The sequence below is a fragment of the Arachis ipaensis genome, chromosome B5, assembly GCF_059453495.1.
Source record: "Arachis ipaensis isolate K30076 ecotype BB chromosome B5, ASM5945349v1, whole genome shotgun sequence".
In the NCBI taxonomy this organism is placed as follows: domain Eukaryota; kingdom Viridiplantae; phylum Streptophyta; class Magnoliopsida; order Fabales; family Fabaceae; genus Arachis; species Arachis ipaensis.
Genome location: NC_142440.1, coordinates 107,396,939 through 107,419,417, shown reverse-complemented (window position 1 = coordinate 107,419,417; position 22,479 = coordinate 107,396,939). Strand labels below are relative to the sequence as shown.

General features: G+C 41.2%; 1 non-coding gene across 1 annotated transcript; it reads left to right on the top strand.

Moving 5' to 3' along the window:
* The first annotated feature begins 14,535 nt into the window (after positions 1-14,535).
* Positions 14,536-14,639, top strand: LOC148565295 (small nucleolar RNA R71). Its single transcript, XR_015884823.1, has one exon. It is a non-coding gene; the product is annotated as a small nucleolar RNA R71 (small nucleolar RNA).
* The last annotated feature ends 7,840 nt before the right edge of the window (positions 14,640-22,479 follow it).

Below are 22,479 nucleotides of genomic sequence, written 5' to 3'. Positions count from 1 at the left end.
ACTAACTAACTAACTTTTTGTTTGTTTCTTAACTTTTTCAAAACTACCTAACTAACTCCCTCTCTCCCTAATTTTCGAAAATAGCTTCCTTCTTTTTCAAAAATTTCATTTTTTTAACTAATTATTTTTAATTTTTTTTTTACGAAAAAAAAAATTAAAAAAAATTAAAAATTTTTTTTTTTTCAAAATTCAAATTCTTTTTAGTTATTTTATTTTATTTAAGTATTTACTTCTTATAAAATAAAATAAATAAAAAGGTAAATCAGTCCAAGTTATATCCATAGATCCATCATGGACATAAGTGGAGATGGACAGTCCAGGAGGACTTTGGGGTCATATTCTAACCCCTCTACTGCTTCGTATGGGAGTAGCATATGCATACCCTCCATTGGAGTTAGTAGCTTTGAGTTGAATCCTCAGCTCATTATCATGGTGCAGCAAAGTTGCCAGTATTCCGGTCTTCCACAGGAAGAACCTACAGAGTTTCTGGCACAATTTTTACAAATTGCTGACACAGTACATGATAAGGAAATAGATCAGGATGTCTACAGACTATTACTGTTTCCATTTGCTGTAAAAGATCAAGCTAAAAGGTGGTTAAATAACCAACCTAAGGCCAGCATAAGAACATGGAAACAGCTGACAGAAAAATTCCTGAATCAATATTTCCCTCCAAAAAGGATGACACAGCTAAGGCTGGACATCCAAGGCTTTAAACAAGGAGATAATGAATCTCTTTATGATGCCTGGGAGAGATACAGAGAGATGCTACGAAAATGCCCCTCTGAAATGTTTTCAGAGTGGGTTCAGTTAGACATCTTCTACTATGGGCTTGCAGAAGGAGCTCAGATGTCTTTAGATTACTCAGCTGGTGGATCTATCCATATGAGAAAGACAATTGAAGAAGCTCAAGAGCTCATTGATACAGTTGCCAGGAATCAGCATCTGTATCTAAGCAGCAACCCTTCCATGAATGAAGAGGTTAAAACAGTAACTGCTGAATTCAGTACTGTAAAACAAGCTGCCGAATTCAATCATCAATTAGATTTTCTAACAAAGCAGCTAGCTGAATTCAAAGACAGGTTACAGGAGACAAGGATAGCTAATATACATATGGAAGAACAGTTTAAGCAAACAAAGCAGCAGCTATCAAAGCAAATAGCAGAAGAATGCCAAGCAGTTCAATTAAGAAGTGGGAAAACATTAAATGCCCCACCTCAAGGCATCAAAAATTCAAGAAATGAGCAACCCAACAAATATCCCCCTGAGGACAGTAAGAGCCCAGGGAAAAATAATTCTGGCACTAAAACGCCAGAAAATGGGTGGAAGGCTGGCGCTGAACGCCCAGACCATGCCCAAAACTGGTGTTCAGTGCCAGAAACAAGGCAGGATTGGCGTTCAACGCCAGAAATGAGCAAGAATCTGGCGTTGAACGCCCAACAGGGGCACATTTCTGGCGTTCAGGCGCCAGGAACAGACAGTAAGTTGGCGTCTAACGTCACTCCAACTTCTAACTCTGGTACGCAATTGCCAGTGAGGGATCAGACACACACAAGTGCTGATAACAACCCCTCTAAAAAGGCTCCTCTAACCACTAAGGTTGAGGATTATAAAGCCAAGATACCTTATCCTCAAAAACTCCGGAAAGAGGAGCAGGATAAGCAATTTGCTCGCTTTGCAGATTATCTAAGGACTCTTGAAATAAAGATTCCATTTGCAGAGGCACTTGAGCAAATACCTTCTTATGCCAAGTTCATGAAAGAGATCTTGAGTCATAAAAAGGAGTGGAGAGAAACAGAAAGAGTTCTCCTCACTGAAGAATGCAGTGCAGTCATTCTGAAAAGCTTTCCTGAAAAGCTTAAAGACCCTGGGAGTTTTCTGATACCATGCATATTAGAAGGTGATTGCACCAAGACAGCTTTATGCGATCTTGGGGCAAGCATCAACCTGATACCTGCATCCACTATCAGAAAGCTTGGCTTAACTGATGAAGTTAAACCAACCCGGATATGTCTCCAACTTGCTGATGGTTCCACTAAATACCCATCAGGCGTGATTGAGGACATGATTGTCAGAGTTGGGCCATTCGCCTTTCCCACTGACTTTGTTGTACTGGAAATGGAGGAGCACAAGAGTGCCACTCTCATTCTAGGAAGACCCTTCCTAGCAACTGGACGATCCCTCATTGATGTCCAACAGGGGGAAATAACCCTGAGAGTCAACGATGACGAGTTCAAGTTGAACGCTGTCAAAGCCATGCAGCATCCAGACACATCAACAGACTGCATGAAAGTTGACCTTATTGACTCTTTGGTAGAAGAGATCAATATGGCTGAGAGTCTCGAATCAGAGTTGGAAGACATCTTTAAAGATGTTCAGCTTGATTTGGAGGATTCAGGGGACATGAAAGAGCCTCTGAACTTTCTTCTGAAAGAGGAAAAACCTCCTAAACCAGAGCTCAAGCCACTGCCACCATCCTTGAAATATGCATTTCTAGGAGAAGGTGACACCTTTCCAGTGATCATAAGCTCTGCTTTAAATTCACAGGAAGAGGAAGCACTTATTCAAGTGCTAAGGACACACAAGACAGCTCTTGGGTGGTCCATAGGTGACCTTAAGGGCATAAGCCCAGCTAGATGCATGCACAAAATCCTATTGGAGGATAATGCCAAACCAGTGGTTCAACCACAGAGGCGGCTAAATCCAACCATGAAGGAAGTGGTGCAGAAAGAGGTCACCAAATTACTAGAGGCTGGGATTATTTATCCCATTTCTGACAGCCCCTGGGTGAGCCCTGTTCAAGTCGTCCCAAAAAAGGGAGGCATGACAGTGATTCATAATGAAAAAAATGAACTGGTTCCTACAAGAACAGTTACAGGGTGGCGCATGTGTATTGACTACAGAAGGCTCAATACAGCCACCAGAAAGGATCATTTTCCTTTACCATTCATAGACCAGATGCTAGAGAGACTAGCAGGTCATGATTACTACTGCTTTTTGGATGGCTACTCAGGCTATAACCAGATTGCAGTAGATCCCCAGGATCAAGAGAAAACAGCATTCACATGTCCATCCGGAGTGTTTGCTTATAGAAGGATGCCCTTTGGGCTATGCAATGCACCTGCAACCTTCCAGAGATGCATGCTCTCTATTTTCTCGGATATCGTGGAAAAATTTCTGGAAGTCTTCATGGATGACTTCTCAGTATATGGAGACTCATTCAGCTCCTGTCTTGATCACCTAAAACTTGTTCTGAAAAGATGCCAAGAAACCAACCTAGTTTTAAACTGGGAAAAGTGTCACTTCATGGTGACTGAAGGGATTGTTCTTGGGCATAAAATCTCAAACAAGGGAATAGAGGTGGATCAAGCAAAAATAGAGGTAATTGAAAAATTACCACCACCTGCCAATGTTAAGGCAATCAGAAGCTTTCTGGGGCATGCAGGATTCTATAGGAGGTTTATAAAGGATTTTTCAAAAATCGCAAAACCTCTAAGCAATCTGCTAGCTGCTGACACGCCATTTGTGTTTGACACAGCATGCCTGCAGGCGTTTGAAACGCTGAAAGCTAAGCTGGTCACAGCACCAATCATTTCTGCACCAGACTGGACATTGCCATTTGAGTTAATGTGTGATGCCAGTAATCATGCCATTGGTGCAGTATTGGGACAGAGGCATGACAAGCTTCTGCATGTCATTTATTATGCCAGTCGCGTTCTAAATGATGCCCAGAAAAATTACACAACCACAGAAAAAGAACTACTTGCAGTGGTTTATGCCATTGACAAGTTCAGATCATACTTAGTAGGATCAAAAGTGATTGTGTATACTGACCATGCTGCTCTTAAATATCTACTCACAAAGCAGGATTCAAAACCCAGGCTCATCAGATGGGTATTGCTTCTGCAAGAGTTTGATATAGAAATAAGAGACAGAAAAGGGACAGAGAACCAAGTGGCTGATCATCTGTCCCGGATAGAGCCAGTGGAAGGGACGTCCCTCCCCTTCCTTGAGATCTCTGAGACGTTCCCTGATGAGCATCTATTTGCCATTCAGGAAGCACCATGGTTTGCCGATATTGCAAACTATAAAGCTGCAAGGTTCATACCCAAGGAGTACAATAGAATACAAAAAAAGAAACTAATTACTGATGCAAAGTACTACTTGTGGGATGAGCCCTATCTCTTTAAGAGATGTGCAGACGGAATTATCCGTAGGTGTGTCCCCAGAGAGGAAGCACAGAGAATCCTATGGCATTGCCATGGATCTCAATATGGAGGCCATTTCGGAGGTGAGCGAACAGCCACCAAGGTTCTCCAATGTGGCTTCTATTGGCCCACACTCTATAAAGATTCCCGAGAGTTTGTACGTAATTGTGACAGTTGCCAAAGAGCTGGTAATCTGCCTCATGGGTACGCCATGCCTCAACAAGGAATCTTGGAAATAGAGTTGTTTGATGTATGGGGAATTGACTTCATGGGACCTTTCCCACCATCATACTCAAACACTTATATTCTGGTGGCAGTTGACTATGTATCAAAATGGGTTGAGGCTATTGCCACACCCACCAATGATACTAAAACAGTGCTGAAGTTCCTCCAGAAACATATCTTTAGCAGGTTTGGTGTCCCTAGAGTGTTAATCAGTGATGGGGGCACTCACTTCTGCAATAAACAGCTTTACTCTGCCATGGTTCGGTATGGAATTCGCCACAAAGTGGCCACTCCATATCATCCACAAACCAACGGGCAAGCTGAAGTCTCTAACAGAGAATTAAAGAGAATCCTGGAACGGACAGTAAATACCCGTAGAAAGGATTGGGCAAGGAGCTTGGATGATGCTCTATGGGCTTACAGAACAGCATTCAAGACCCCTATAGGGACCTCTCCATACCAACTCGTGTATGGTAAGGCATGCCACTTGCCCGTGGAACTGGAACATAAGGCCTATTGGGCAACCAGATTCCTAAACTTAGATGCCAAATTAGCAGGAGAAAAACGATTGCTCCAGCTAAATGAGCTAGAGGAATTCAGATTCACAGCTTTCGAAAATGCCAAGCTTTATAAAGAAAAATAAAAAAAATGGCATGACAGAAAGCTGTCATCTAGAATCTTTGAACCAGGATAGAAGGTCCTGTTGTTTAACTCTAGACTCAGGCTATTCCCCGGGAAACTGAAATCCCGGTGGAGGGGACCATACGTGATTACAAGTGTGTCACCATATGGTTATGTGGAGCTTCAAGATATTGATTCTGATAAGAAGTTCATTGTCAATGGACAGAGAATCAAGCATTATCTTGAAGGCAACACTGAGCAAGAATGCTCAAGGCTGAAGCTAGATTAAAAGCTCAGCAAGGTCCAGCTAAAGACAATAAAGAAGCGCTTGCTGGGAGGCAACCCAGCCATGGGGCAACAATCCTCCAAGCATTTTGCCCTATTTCTATCTTTATATTTTATATATAGTTCATTGACAACAAGGTAAATAATCATTTACAGAAGACCTCGGCACACAAAACAGAGTAAAAGAGCTCAATGGCAAGAAAACGCCAGTAAAGGGGTATTTTGGGCGTTCAGCGCCCAAAATGGGCTTCCACTGGGCGCTGAACGCCAGTAATGGCAGCATTTGGGCGTTCAGCGCCAGGAATGGCCACCCACTGGGCGTTGAACGCCAGTAATGGCAGCAACTGGGCGCTGAACGCCCAGGAGATCAGCATTTGGGCGCTGAACGCCCAAAACAGGCAGTGTTTGGGCGTTCAAACGCCAGGAGGACAGGGAGGAGCCATTTCCAGTGATTCCACACGAATTTCCAATTTAATTTTAAATTTGAATGCTTCAATGCATGATTTTTACATGAATATATCAAGAACCCTGATTTCTAAAATCCTTAATTTTTAAAAATCCATTTTTCCAAATTCAATCTAACTCTTTTCAAAATCTTTTCTGAAAAATCTATCTTTTTCACTCAAAAATCTTTTCAACTAATCCATATCTTTTTCAATATCTTTTTCATATTATCTTTTTCAAAATAGGGAATTATCTTTTTCAAAAAACTATCCTATCTTTTCAAAATTAAACTATATCTTCTATCTTATCTTTTTCAACTCAATCTTTTTATCTTATCTCCTCCAATTTTTCGAAAATCCACCCTCCCCCCCTTTATATTGGGTTCGGCCTCCCCCCCTCCTTCATCAACAAGTGCTACTCAATCTCCTTCTATCCCTCTCCTTTCTTTTCTTTTGCTTGAGGACAAGCAAACCTCTAAGTTTGGTGTGTTTTTCCGAAATCACTAAGATCATGGCTCCCAAAGGGAAACAATACACTCCTAGAGACAAGAAAGAGAGCGTTCCAAAACCACTTTGGAATCAAGGGAAGTTCTTATCTAAAGAACATTCAGACCATTATCTTAAAGTAATGGGTCTGAGATCAGTGATCCCGGAAGTTAGATTCGATCTGAAAGAAGATGAATATCCGGAGATCCAGGAGCAAATTCGAATCAAGAACTGGGAAGTCCTAGCTAATCCTGAAACGAAAGTAGGAAGGAACATGGTCCAGGAGTTCTATGCTAATATGTGGCAGACTGACAAGCAAAGACTATCTGGAACAGCCTGCTACGAATTTCGGACCATGGTCAGGGGAAAGATTGTTCATACCACCCCTGACAAGATCAGAGAGATACTAAAGCTACCTCAGCTAAAGGATGATCCAGACTCCTTCAACAGGAGGATGATGAGAGCAGACATTGGCCTGAATAAAATTGGAGAGGACATCTGTATTCCTGGAGCCAGGTGGACCACCAACACAAAGGGCGTCCCAAATCAACTCAAGAGGGAGGATCTCAAACCAGTTGCCAGAGGATGGCTGGACTTCATTGGGCGTTCTCTGTTGCCCACCAGCAACCGTTCTGAAGTCACAGTTAAAAGAGCAGTGATGATTCATTGCATCATGATGGGAAAGGAAGTGGAGGTTCATCAGCTGATTTCAACAGAGCTCTATAAGATTGCTAACAAAAATTCAAGAGAGGCCAGGTTGGCTTATCCAAGCGTGATTTCTCTGCTCTGCAAGGACGCTGGAGTCAAGATGGGAATAACTGAATATATCCTAATTGAAAGGCCAATCACCAAAGCATCAATGGAGAGACAACAAGCACAGGAGGATCCTATAAAGAAAAGAGCACAGGAATTCCTTCCAGAGATTCCTCAAGCAGAATATTGGGAACATCTTGAGACGTCTGTCACCAAGATACAGGAAGCTATGGAGCGAATAATAAAACAACAGAAGGAACACAGTCAAATGCTGACCCATATGCTTAAAGAACAAGAGGAGCAGGGACGTGACTTAAGGGAACTGAAGCGCCAAAAGTCTTCTGTGATACCAAGCCTCCCAAGGATCAGAGGAATTCCCATACCCCCAGAATAAAGGTTGTTAACTTCCAATTTCTACCTTAACTCTGTGACAGTGTCCTTATAAAAAGTTTACCTTAGACGTCATATAATAGTAATTAGTATCTATTTGATTTTATCTCCAATTAAGCTATAGTTTATTTTTCTCATCATCATTAAACATGAATAAAATAGTAGATCTTTTGAATAGGAAGCAATAAAATTTCGAGTTTAAATAAAACAAATTCTAATTAGTTAAATGTGGTGGCAATGCTTTCTGTCGTCTGAATGAATGCTTGAACAGTGCATATGTCTTTTGAATTTGTTGTTTAAGACTGTTAAATCTGTTGGCTCTTGAAAGAATAATGAACATGAGACATGTTATTGATAATCTGAAAAATCATAAAAAAATGATTCTTGAAGCAAGAAAAAGCAGCAAAGAACAAAGCTTGCAAAAAAAAAAAAAAAAAAAAAAAGCAAAAGCAAAAGCAAGCAGAAAAAGCCAATAACCCTTAAAACCAAAAGGCAAGGGCAATTAAAAAGGATCCCAAGGCTTTGAGCATCAGTGGATAGGAGGGCCTAAAGGACTGAAATCCTGGTCTAAGCGGCTAAACCAAGTTGTCCCTAACCATGTGCTTGTGGCGTGCAGGTGTCAAGTGAAAACTTGAGACTGAGCGGTTAAAGTCAAGGTCCAAAGCAAAAAGAAGAGTGTGCTTAAGAACTCTGGACACCTCTAATTGGGGACTTTAGCAAAGCTGAGTCACAATCTGAAAAGGTTCACCCAGTTATGTGTCTGTGGCATTTATGTATCCGGTAGTAATACTGGAAAACAAAGTGCTTAGGGCCACGGCCAAGACTCATAAAGAAGATGTGTTCAAGAATCATCACACTGAACTAAGAAAATCAATAACACTATCGGAATTCTGAGTTCCTATAGATGCCAATCACTCTGAGCTTCAATGGATAAAGTGAGATGCCAAAACTGTTCAGAAGCAAAAAGCTACTAGTCCCGCTCATCTAATTAGAATCTGAGCTTCAATCAAAAAAACTCTGAGATATTATTGCTTCTCAACCTATTAGTCTTCTATTTTATTTGTCTAGTTGCTTGAGGACAAGCAACAGTTTAAGTTTGGTGTTGTGATGAGCGGATACTTTATACGCTTTTTGGGGATAATTTCATATAGTTTAGAGTATGTTTTAGTTAGTTTTTAGTCTATTTCTATTAGTTTTTAGGAAGAATTCATATTTCTGGACTTTACTATGAGTTGTGTGTTTTTCTGTAATTTCAGGTATTTTTCTGGCTGAAATTGAAGGAGCTGAGCAAAATTCTGATTTAGGCTGAAAAAGGACTGCTGATGCTGTTGGATTCTGACCTCCCTGCACTCAAAGTGGATTTTCTGGAGCTACAGAACTCGAAATGGCATGCTTCCAATTGCGTTGGAAAGTAGACATCCAGGGCTTTCCAGAAATATATAATAGTCCATACTTTGGCCGAGGATAGATGACGTAAACTGGCGTTCAACGCCAGCCTTCTGCCCAAATCTGGCGTCCAGCGCCAGAAAAGGATCAAAAACTGGAGTTGAACGCCCAAACTGGCATAAAAACTGGCGTTCAACTCCACAAATGGCCTCTGCACGTGAATTGCTTAAAGTCTCAGCCCCAGCACACACCAAGTGGGCCCCAGCACACCAAGTGGGCCCCAGAAGTGGATCTATGCATCATCCATCATAGTCCACTCATATTTTGTAACCCTAGGCTACTAGTTTAGTATTTAAACAACTTTTAGAGACTTATTCTGTATCTCATGACATTTTCAGATCTAAACTTTGTATTCTCTGACGGCATGAGTCTCTAAACCCCATTGTTGGGGGTGAGGAGCTCTGCTGTGTCTCGATGAATTAATGCAAGTATTTCTGTTTTCCATTCAAACACGCTTGTTCCTATCTAAGATGTTCATTCGCGCTTAACTGTGATGGAGGTGATGAGCTGTGACACTCATCACCTTCCTCAAATCATGAACGTGTGCCTGACAACCACCTCCGTTCTATATACGATTGAATGAGTATCTCTTAGATTCTTTAATCAGAATCTCCGTGGTATAAGCTAGAATTGATGGCGGCATTCATGAGAATCCGGAAAGTCTAAACCTTGTCTGTGGTATTCCGAGTAGGATTCAATGATTGAATGACTGTGACGAGCTTCAAACTCCTGAAGGCTGGGCATTAGTGACAGACGCAAAAGGATAGTAAATCCTATTCCAACCGGATCGAGAACCAACCGGTGATTAGCCGTGCTGTGACAGAGCGCGTGAGCGTAGTTTTCACTGGAAGGATGGAAGGTAGCCATTGACAACGGTGATCCACCAACACACAGCTCACCATAGGAGGACGTGCGTGCGTGAATCAGAAGACAGAGGAAAGCAGAGATTCAGAGGACAAAGCATCTCCAAAACTCCAACATATTCTCCATTACTGCACAACAAGTAACTTTTAATTTATGCTCTACTGGTTATTCACAATTCAACTGATAAACATAATTGACTTCCTGACTAAGATTTACAAGATAACCATAGATTGCTTCAAACCAACAATCTCCGTGGGATTCGACCCTTACTCACGTAAGGTATTACTTGGACGACCCAGTGCACTTGCTGGTCAGTGGTACGCGTTGTGAAAAGTGTGATTCGCAATTCGTGCTACCAAGTACTCGTTGCCCCTTTTCGAAACTACGTACAACATGCAGGTCATGTCTTCTCTTTGCCTTCTCTTTATACATCTTGGTGTTTTCATAGGCTTGTGACCTGAATTCCTCCATTTCTTGCAGCTGCAAGATCCTCTTTGCACCAGCAGCAATGCTGTCAAAGTTTAGTATCTTGATAGCCCAGAGAGCCCTGTGTTCTAGCTCCAGTGGTAAGTGACAAGCTTTCCCATAAACCAGTTCATAAGGGGACATCCCAAGTGGTGTTTTGAATGCTGTTCTGTATGCCCAAAGAGCATCATCCAGCTTTTTCGACCAATCCTTTCTTGATGCACCCACAGTCTTTTCCAGAATCCTCTTTAGCTCTCTGTTGGATATCTCAGTTTGTCCACTTGTTTGGGGATGATATGGTGTAGCTACCTTATGTTTTACCCCATATCGTAGGAGAAGAGCTTCTAGTGGTTTGTTACAAAAATGGCTCCCTCCATCACTGATGAGTGCTCGTGGGACTCCAAACCGGCTAAAGATATTCTTCCTGAGGAAGTTCATGACAACCTTGTTATCATTTGTTGGCGTTGCAATAGCCTCTATCCACTTGGAGACGTAATCTACTGCCACCAAAATGTAATTGTTTGCATATGAGGTTGGGAATGGTCCCATGAAATCAATTCCCCACACATCAAACAGTTCCAGTTCCAAGATGAAATTCTGTGGCATCTCATTTCGTTTGGGTAAGTTTCCATATCTTTGGCATTCATTGCAGCTCCTTACTAGTTCTTTTGCATCTTTAAAAAGGGTGGGCCAAAAGAATCCGCTTTGTAACACTTTTGCTGCAGTTCTGTCTCCTCTAAAGTGTCCTCCATAACATGAGCCATGGCAGTTCCATAGGACCTCTCGTCCTTCTCCTTCTGAAACACATCTTCTAAGGATCCCATCTGAACACTTCTTGAAGAGATATGGCTCATCCCAGACAAAGTATTTTGCATCATTCATGAGCTTCTTTTTTTATGTTTATTTATCTCTGGAGGTAATGCTCCAGATGCCTTGAAGTTGGCAATGTCTGCGAACCATGGTGCTTTGTGAATTGTCATCAACTGCTCATCCGGGAAGAGCTCGTTTACACTTGTATCATGTGCTCCACCTGTATCATGAGGGATCCTGGATAGGTGATCTGCTACCTTGTTTTCCACTCCCTTCTTGTCTCTAATTTCAATATTGAATTCCTGCAACAATAAGATCCATCTTATTAGTCTTAGTTTTGATTCTTGCTTGGCAAACAAATATTTAAGTGCTCTGTGATCTGTAAAAATAATCACTTTAGCACCAATGAGGTATGATCTAAACTTGTCAAATGCAAAAACTATTGCTAGTAACTCCTTTTCAGTAGTGGTATAATTTCTTTGAGTATCATTAAGAACTTTGCTAGCATAGTATATCACATGGACTAAGTTGTCTTTTCTCTGTCCTAACACTGCCCCAACTGCAAAATCAGATGCATCACACATCAATTCAAATGGTAAATTCCAATCAGGTGGGGAAATGATAGGAGCAGACGACAACCTCATTTTCAAATTTTCAAAGGCTAACATGCATGTTTCATCAAAGATGAATGGTGTATCAGATATAAGGAGATTGCTTAAGGGCTTGGCTATCTTTGAAAAATCTTTAATAAATCTTCTGTAAAAACCAGCATGCCCCAAAAAATTCCTAATTGCCCTGACATCACTGGGTGGAGGCAGTTTTTCAATGAGTTCTACTTTAGCTCTGTCAACCTCAATGCCTTGGTTAGAAACCTTGTGACCCAGGACTATTCCTCCTGTCACCATAAAGTGGCATTTCTCCCAGTTCAAGACCAAATTCGTCTCTTGGCATCTTTTCAATACCAAGGCGAGGTGATGTAGACAACTAGGGAAGGAATCTCCGAATACCGAGAAATCATCCATAAAAACTTCAATGAATTTTTCTATCATATCTGAAAAGATAGAAAGCATGCAGCGTTGGAAAGTTGCAGGTGCATTACATAACCCAAATGGCATGCGCCTGTAGGCAAACACTCCATATGGGCAAGTGAATGAGGTTTTCTCTTGATCTCTGGGATCAACCACTATTTGGTTGTATCCTGAATAACCGTCGAGAAAACAATAATATGCGTGCCCTGCAAGTCTTTCCAACATCTGATCCATGAATGAAAGGTGAAATGATCTTTTCGTGTAGTCTCATTGAGCTTCCTGTAGTCTATGTACATCCGCCATCCTGTGACTGTCCTTGTAGGAATTAATTCGTTCTTCTCATTAGGAACCATGGTGATTCCTCCTTTTTTTTGGGATAACATGCACGGGGCTAACCCACGGGCTGTCTGAGATTGGGTAGATCACCCCTCCCTGCCATAACTTCATAACTTCTTTCTGTACTACTTCCTTCATAATAGGGTTCAACCTCCTTTGGGATTGAATGGATGGTTTGGCATCATCTTCCAACAGTATCTTGTGCATGCATATGGCTGAACTTATCCCCTTTAGGTCAGCAAGAGTCCAACCAATGGCGTCTTTGTGTTGTCGCAGTACTTTGAGCAATTCTTCCTCTTGATCTCGGCTGAGGCATGAACTTATGATCACTGGGTAACTTTCGTGTTCTCCTAAGTATGCATATTTGAGAGTGGGTGGTAGTGCTTTAAGTTCAAGTTTGGGTGCTTCTGACTTTTCGTTTTCTTCCTTTGGTGCACCTTGTATATGAATCTCTGCTGTTGCAACCTCTTCACTTGATTCAGATTCCTCATCTACCAATCTCTCAGGTTCTTCAGGTTCTTCTTCTTCAAAATTCTCTTGCACTTCCTCCTCAAGTACATCTAACCTCATGCATTCCCCCAATTGTTCTGGTGGGTAACTCATGGCCTTGAACACATTGAATGTCATCTCTTCATTGTGTAGTCTTAAGGTAAGATCACCTTTTTGGACATCAATGACAGCTCCAGCAGTGGCCAAGAACGGTCTTTCCAGGATGATGGAAGCCTTGGCTTCCTCCTGCATGTCCAGCACTACAAAGTCTGCTGGGAAGATAAAATCTCCCACTTTCACCAGCAAATCTTCTACGACGCCATGCGTGAACTTGAACGACCTGTCAGCCAACTGTAGGGCCATTTTTGTTGGTTTAGCCTCCTCTATCATCATCTTCCTCATCATAGCTACTAACATCAAGTTGATGCTGGCTCCTAAGTCACAAAGGGCTTTCTCCACTGTGATTTCCCCTATAATGCAAGGGATCTGAAAACTCCCAGGATCCTTCAATTTCTGGGGCAGTTTGTGCTGAATGATAGCACTACACTCTTCTGTTAGTATCACAGTCTCGTTGTTCTTCCAACTTCTTTTCTTAGTCATGAGCTCCTTCAAGAACTTGGCGTAGAGTGGCATTTCTTCTATTGCTTCAACAAAGGGTATGTTCATTTGTAGCTTCTTGAAGATTTCCAAAAATCTCGAAAACTGATTGTCATCTCCCTTCTTCTTTAGTTGCTGAGGGTATGGGACTCTTGGGATGTCTGGTTTCAGCACTCCTTCCCTTTTTTGTGAACTCAAAGTCAGAACTTGAACTTCGTCCTGCTCTTCTTGTGGTTTCTGGGGGGTTTCCTTCAGTTCCTCCCACTCCGAAGGGTGATAGCCTGACACTCCTCCCTTTTGGTTGAGTTAGTTTTACTGTGAAGGTTGTGGCTGGGAATTTGCTTGAATAAATAGCCAATTTGTGTCTCAAGCTTCTTGATGGCAGCATCCTGATTTTGCATATTTGACTGCACTTCCTCTCTGAATGCTTTACTGTCTTGGATATCCTTGCATATGCCTTCAAGTAGATTTTGAATCCTTGAGATTCTTTCATCAAATGATGATAGGTCAGGTTGAGAAGGGTTGTTCTGGCCTTGATATGAATGTGGAGAGGTGTTGTTATTGGGATGTTGATATGGTCTAGATGTGAAATTGTTTGGATTTGAGCGTCTTTGATCCAGGCTTTGGTCTTGTTGATTTCCCCACCCAAAGTTTGGGTGATTCCTCCATCCAGGGTTGTAATTCTTGGAGTAAGGATCATGGTTCTGCCCAGATGAATTCCCAATGTAGTTGGCTTGCTCCTGACTACCCTCTGCTTCTTTATTCACTCCTTCTTGGGTTGTTGATGAAGTGGAGATTGCTACCACTTGGTTCCTCTCCATCTTCTTGGTGAGGTCAGCCAGCTGTTGGGTAATGAGCTTGTTTTGGGCCAACTGAGTATCTACATTGTTTAGCTCCATAACTCCTCTTGTGTTCCCTCTTTCGGAAGCATAGAAGTAGTCGTTCTCTGCTACTGTTTCAATGACATCTATAGCCTCCTCAATGGTTTTCTTCTTGTTCAAAGATCCTCCGGATGAATGGTCTACGGCCTTCTTTGACTCATAAGAGAGCCCTTCATAGAAAATGTGCAGCTGCACCCATTCGTTAAACATGTCAGGTGGACACCTCCTTGTTATGTCTTTAAACCTCTCCCATGCTTCATATAGAGTCTCACCATCTTGTTGCCTGAAGGTTTGGACTTCAGCTCTCAGCCTATTGATTCTTTGAGGAGGGTAAAATCTTGCTAAGAATTTGTTCACCACGTCTTCCCAAGTTGTCAAGCTTTCCCTTGGAAAAGATTCCAGCCACTTGGCTGCCTTATTCCTGAGTGAGAATGGAAATAAAAGCAGTCTATAGGTGTCAGGATGAACACCATTAGACTTCACTGTGTCACATATTCTCAGGAAGGTGGTTAAATGTTGATTTGGGTCCTCTTGGACACTTCCTCCGAACGAACAATTGTTCTGCACAAGGGTGATGAGCTGTGGCTTCAGTTCAAAATTGTTGGCATGGATGGTTGGCTTTTGAATGCTACTTCCATAGTTTCCTGGGTTTGGATTGATATAAGAGCCTAAAACTCTTCTATCCTCCCCAGTATGATTTTCTCGACCACACTTCCGCCATGGTTGTGAGCCTCTTCTTCATGATGGTTTTCCATGTTTTCTTCCATATTTAGTTCAAAGTATTCCTCAAAGTGTTCCTCCTCTTCTTCAGCACCAACTACACGTTTGTCTCTTGCCTCCCTCCTTAGTCTAAGGAAGGTTCTCTCAGGTTCAGAATCAAAGGAAGTTGAAGCCCCGCTTCTTCTCCCTGTCATAAAACCAACAAGTACAAGCAAAGAGAATAGGTGCAAAAAGTATATCTGTCAGAATTTCTGTTAGTGTGAGTGATGCAATATATCAAAAAGTTAGTGGGTTAGTGAGATGAAATGTAAATAACAGAAAAAAAGTAGGGGGAAGGGAAGAAATTAACTAAAACAGGAAGTAAATAACTCAAACAGAAATTTAAATCAAACAAAAATAAAATGCTCAATCTAGTTATCCTCCAATCTAATCATTGTTGATGCACAATCAATCCCCGTCAACGGGGCCATAAACTTGATGCACGAAAAACTTGTCTCATAACAAATTTCCTTCGGCAAGTGTACCGAATTTGTCGTCAAGTAAAAACTCACAATAGAGTGAGGTCGAATCCCACAAGGATTGATTGATCAAGCAACTTTAATTAGAGGAATGTTCTAGTTGAGCGAATCAGAAATTGAGTTGTGAATTGTAGAAAGTTAAATGCGGGAAAGTAAAAGACAGAAAGTAAATTGCAGAATCTTAAATGGGAATGGGGGAATTGCTCATAAATGTAAATGACAGAAATTAAAGAGAATTGGTAAGATCAGAAATGGGGAGTTCATTGGGCTTAGGAGATGTTGCATTCTCCGGATCAATCTCATTTACATCTCTTCCTCAATCAATGCACTCGTTGATCTCCTTGGCAATCTTAAGTGATTGAATTACAATTTCTTGTAATTCAATCTCTCAAATTTTGATCAATAGCCAATTCCTTGGTCAATTGCTCATGAGAAGAGATGAAGTATGGTCACTGATTATACCACATGCATTTCCCAAATCAAGCATTGAGAGGATTATAGTCACATATCCATCCAAACCCAATTTGGTCCAGCATGAGAAAGCATTTCTAGCTTGATCTCTTCATTCCTCTTCTAAGGTTTAGAAGAGATCCAAGTGTGAATAGTTTCTTTTCCAAGATAACTACCCAATTGGATGAAGATCGAAAGCTTTCAAGTAAAATCAAGAGAAAAGATAGAAGAAGAATAATGAAAACTAGTATTGATCCATCAAATTACAACAGAGCTCCCTAACCCAATGAAAGGGGTTTAGTTGTTCATAGCTCTAGAAAATGAAAACAAAGATGGAGAATACATTATGAAAACTAGAAGAGCAAAGAAAGTAAAATACAGGAAGTAGTTCTATGCTATTTTCCAACTCCCAGCAACTCCCCAAAATAATTCAAAGCTATTCCTATATATACTACTATTCTCATCTTCTAGTTGGCTCTTCAAGTCTTGGGCCTTTGGATCTTGAGTTTGAAGCAGTTCTCTTCTTCATTTGGGCTTGGCTGTACTTGCAGAGAGAAAGTGTGAAGTGGGCAGAGATTTTAGCTCAGGATGTTAGGGTTGTTAACGTTTAGTGAAAATATGAGTTCGAGAACGTTAGTGACAATCAACTTTCTCACTAACGTTCCTAAGTAAAATCCACGTTAACCTCAATGTTAGTGGCACAAACGTTGTCACCAACGTTGCCTCTAGGTCCTTCGCACACGTTATTGGGACTTAACTTTCCCAATAACGTCGAAAAGCCCCCATTGCTCCTACGTTAGAGCCCACGTTAACTTAGTTAACGTGGCTCTTTAACGTGGGCTTGCCATCCTTCGAGAATGTTAGTGACATTCAACATTGTCACTAACGTTCCAATGTGCCCCCATGTCTCACGTTAGAATCCACGTTAACTAGGTTAACGTGGCTTATAACGTGGCCATACTTAGCCATCCCCAACGTTAGTGACAATGTTAAGTGTCACTAACGTTGGCTCATCATTCCTCATCCACGTTAGCTTCCACGTTAACTAAGTTAACGTGGGAGTTAACGTGACTCATAGTGGCTTCTGTGGCTCCTTCCAACGTTAGTGACAATGTTGAGTGTCACTAACGTTGGCCATCACCTTCTTCTCTCACGTTAGCCTCTACGTTAACTAAGTTAACGTGGAAGTTAACGTGGCTCCTTGGGGTTGTGTGGTTGCTTCCAACGTTAGTGGCAATGTTGGGTGTCACTAACGTTGTCGACCACTCTTGCCTCTTCACGTTAGCTTCCACGATAACCAAGTTAACGTGGGAGTTAACGTGGCATTGTGCACTTAGGCCAACGTTAGTGACAATGTTGAATGTCACTAACGTTTGCTTCCTTTCCCCTTTTTAACGTTAGAGGCCACGTTAACTAAGTTAACGTGGCCACTTGTGAGCATTGGCCAACGTTAGTGATAATGTTAAGTGTCATTAACGTTGGCTCAAATTCCCTTCTTCACATTAGAGTTCACGTTAACTTAGTTAACGTGACTCTTAACGTGGGTAATGATGGCTTCGAGAGCATCATTGGCAGTCACTTTTCTCATTAACTTTGCAAGTTACCTCCCATTCCTTGCTTCCTTTGGTCTTGAAATCAGGCAATAGAGTGCATCAAAGTTCTAGTCCAAGTCATGGGTAATGCAGAATACAATTTGTCACTAAACTCATGCAAAATCCTCATGAAATCATGTAAAATGCACAATGTATGCTTGAATCAAGGTGTAAGTGAATATCTACCCAAAACTAGCTTATTTCCTAAGAAAATGCATGCAACTATCCTAAAAACAGTAAAGAAAAGGTTAGTGAAATTGGCCAAAATGCCCTGGCATCACAACACCAAACTTAAAGCTTGCTTGTCCCTAAGCAAGTACTGGAACAAGAGAATGATGAATGGGATACCAAGAGAAATGAGTCATTCTTGTGGAAGTCAAGTCCCTGGTTTTATGGTGGTTTCATGCATAGCAACTTAGGTTCATTCCTGGCTTTCAGACCTTTATCATATCCTAGAATACTCACTATGATTGCATCCCATGAAACTTTTATTTATTGATCCTTTTGTTGTTATTTTAGGGCTTATTTGTGTTCTTAGGCTAAGTGTTCTGTAAGGGGGCAACTCTTTAAGATAAGCTTTTAGCCAACATTCCCGAACCAGTTGGTTCAAGGTGCTAGGTGTTGAGACACCCCTAAGGACTTACTCCCTCAAGTCTCTCCCCCATACATACACACCACAGGCATATAGTTTATTCATTTTCTTTTCTTGAGGCCTTGGTGTCCAGCACCTCTTTGGGTTACTAAATGTTCTGTGGTGAGGGTTACTATTGATAGTGGACTTTCAGCTGATAATCCCGAGTTAGTTAACCCAAGTTACCAAGTGATAAGGCACCCCTAAGAGCTTATTCATCCAAGTAGATCCCTCACACAGGAACACCACAGACACATCCCTCAAGATTTAAAACCATTGGTGCCTAGCCTTATTGCTTAGTATTTTTCTTTTATTCCTCAACTTTGATTGTTCTTTCCCTTTTTCTTATTAGGATCTTCTTATTTATCTAGTCTCATGGGGTGTGTCTCAAGTATAGTATTCATGACAGATAGTTGTCTTCCCACCTTATGGTTGAACCAACTTAGCTAACTTATGATCACACCAAAAACTCAGGAATGCACTTCCATATTATGAACTCCACTCTGGTCTTTTTAAAAACACACTCATTCTCTTTTTCATCTGATTTAAAGGGACAAACATACAAGTAAGCACGGTAAAGATGCAGTGACATAAGGACTAGATATCATAAACCTCTTCAACAAGAACTTAAAAGAAGGAATTTAGAAATGTTTAAACTGAAATGGAAGCAAGTTCTATTTCATACAAGATCTTCCTTATTTAAAGCATAGAGAAAGATGGACTAAAGAAGGAACTCCACCACCTTTTACTCTTGTGGATGTCCATGCTCTCCTTCTTGATTGCTTGTGCTCCCACTTCCCTTGCCTTTTCCAAGCAGCTTCTTCCAGAGACCACCATCTTCTATCTTCTTGTTGGCTCATCCAGTTCAATATTTGCTCTTGTCCTTCTATATGTCTCATCCCCAAATCGTCAATAGCTCTTAGAAGATGATTCATATTCAGATCGGCTGGGTAAGGATGCTCTCCCTGTTGATATTCTTCCTGATGAGACTCCTCTTGGTGAGTTCCTTCCCTTGCTTTTAGTTTCCCTATTTGTGGCCTTCTTTGTTGCTGAGCAGGTGTAGTATAGGCCATACGCTGGGTTATCATTAGCCTCCCTGGGTTAACCCAATCTGGATTACTATCCTCAAAGACCACCTTGGCCTTTGTGCACAATCGGAGAATGGTGCTGGGGTACCAAAGCCTGGCACCTGATTCAAGCTTCTCAGCTGAATCTTGAATTCCCTCAGCTATAAGTTCATGCACGTTGATTTCTCCACCTTGTACTAGGCAATGTACCATAGTTGCTAGATTAATATTTACCTTTGAATTATTTGCAACTGGGAGAATAGACCTCCTCACGAGTTCAAACCACCCCTTGGCTTCTGGACTAAGGTCTCCCCTCTTGATGAAACGGGGTCTCCCATCTCCATACCTCTCCCAGTCAGCTGCTATAACACAGATGTCAGTCACTATCTCAGTGAGCTCATCATTGTCTTGTGGTATGCGAAATTGCTACTCAGGTTGTGAATTGTTGTTCGAAATTGATTCCCTGGCAATGGCACCAAAAACGGATGCATAGGACCATGCTCTAAACATATCTTCACAACTTCGCATAACTAACCAGCAAGTGCACTGGGTCATCCAAGTAATACCTTACGTGAGTAAGGGTCGAATCCCACGGAGATTGTCGGTATGAAGCAAGCTATGGTCACCTTGTAAATCTCAGTCAGGCAGATATAAAATAGGAATGGGGTTTTTGAAAATAATATAATAAAATAGGGATAGAAATACTTATGTAATTCATTGGTGAGAATTTCAGATAAGCGAATGAAGATGCTTTCGTTCCTCTGAACCTCTGCTTTCCTGCTATCTTCATCCAATCAGTCTTACTCCTTTCCATGGCTGGCTTTATGTGATACATCACCATTGTCAATGGCTACTTTCGATCTTCTCTCGGAAAAATGATCCAAATGCCCTGTCACGACACGGCTAATCGTCTGGAGGCATCACCCTTGTCAATGGCTTCATCTTATCCTCTCAGTGAAAATGGTCAATGCACCCTGTCACGGCACGGCTATTCATCTGTCGGTTCTCGATCATGCTGGAATAGGATTTACTATCCTTTTGCGTCTGTCACTAACGCCCCGCAATCGCGAGTTTGGAGCTCGTCACTGTCATCCAATCATTGAATCCTACTCGGAATACCACAGACAAGGTTTAGACCTTCCGGATTCTCTTGAATGCCGCCATCATTCTAGCTTACACCACGAAGATTCTGGTTAGGAGATCTAAGAGATACTCATTCAGTCTAAGGTAGAACTGAAGTGGTTGTCAGGCACGCGTTCATAGGGAATGATGATGATTGTCACGTTCATCACATTCAGATTGAAGTACGAATGAATATCTTAGAAGCAAAACAAGATGAATTGGATAGAAACAATAGTACTTTGCATTAATCTTTGAGGAACAGCAGAGCTCCACACCTTAATCTATGGAGTGTAGAAACTCTACCGTTAAAAATACATAAGTGAAAGTCCTGGCATGGCCGAGAGGCCAGCCCTCAAACGTGATCTAAGATAGCATACAACTGATCAAAGATACCTAATACAATAGTAAAAGGTCCTATTTATAATAAACTAGCTACTAGGGTTTACAGAAGTAAGTAATTGATGCATAAATCCACTTTCGGGGCCCACTTGGTGTGTGCTTGGGCTGAGCTTGAGTGTTGCACGTGTAGAGGTCCTTCTTGGAGTTGAACGCCTGGTTTTGATCCATTTCTGTCGTTCAACTCTGGTTTTGGCTCCTTTTCTGGCGCTGGACGCCAGATTTGGGCAGAGAGCTGGCGTTGAACACCGGTTTGCATCGTCTAAACTTGGCCAAAGTATGAACTATTATACATTTCGGGAAAGCCCTGGATGTCTACTTTCCAACGCAATTGGAATCGAGCCATTTCGAGTTCTGTAGCTCTAGAAAATCAACTTTGAGTGCAGGGAGGTCAGAATCCAACAGCATCAGCAGTCCTTCGTCAACCTCTGAATCTGATTTTTGCTCAAGTCCCTCAATTTCAGCCAGAAAATACTTGAAATCACAGAAAAACACACAAACTCATAGTAAAGTCCAGAAATGTGAATTTAACATAAAAACTAATGAAAACATCCCTAAAAGTAACTAGATCCTACTAAAAACATACTAAAAACAATGTCAAAAAGCGTATAAATTATCCGCTCATCACAACACCAAACTTAAATTGTTGCTTGTCCTCAAGCAACTGAAAATCAAATAGGATAAAAAGAAGAGAATATACTATAAATTCCAAACTATCAATGAAACATAGCTACAATTAAATGAGCGGGACTTATAGCTTTTTGCCACTTGAATAGTTTTGGCATCTCACTCTATCCATTGAGGTTCAGAATGATTGGCATCTATAGGAACTCAGAGTTCAGATAATGTTATTGATTCTCCTAGTTCAGTATGATGATTCTTGAACACAGCTTCTTTATGAGTCTTGGCCATGGCCCTAAGCACTTTGTTTTCCAGTATTACCACCGGATACATAAATGCCACAGACACATAATTGGGTGAACCTCATGTGCTTGTGACTCAGCTTTGCTAAAGTCCCCAATTAGAGGTGTCCAGGGTTCTTAAGCACACTCTTCTTTTGCTTTGGACTTTGACTTTAACCGCTCAGTCTCAAGTTTTCACTTGACACCTACACGCCACAAGCACATGGTCAGGGACAGCTTGGTATAGCCGCTTAGACCAGGATTTTATTCCTTTAGGCCCTCCTATCCACTGATGCTCAAAGCCTTGGGATCCTTTTTATTTGCCCTTGCCTTTTCGTTTTAAGGATTATTGGCTTTTTCTGCTTGCTTTTTCTTTCTATTTTTTTTCGCCTATTTATTTTTTTTTTCTGCAAGCTTTGTTCTTTGCTGCTTTTTCTTGCTTCAAGAATCATTTTTATGATTTTTCAGATTATCAAATAACATGTTTCCTAGTCATCATTATTTCAAGAGCCAACATATTTAACATTCTTAAACAACAACTTCAAAAGACATATGCACTGTTCAAGCATACATTCAGAAAACAAGAAGCATTGTCACCACATCAATATAATTAAACTAAGTTCAAGGATAAATTCGAAACTCATGTACTTCTTGTTCTTTTGAATTAAAACATTTTTCATTTAAGAGAGGTGATGGATTCATAGGACATTCATAACTTTAAGACATAGTTACTACTACTAATGATCATGTAATA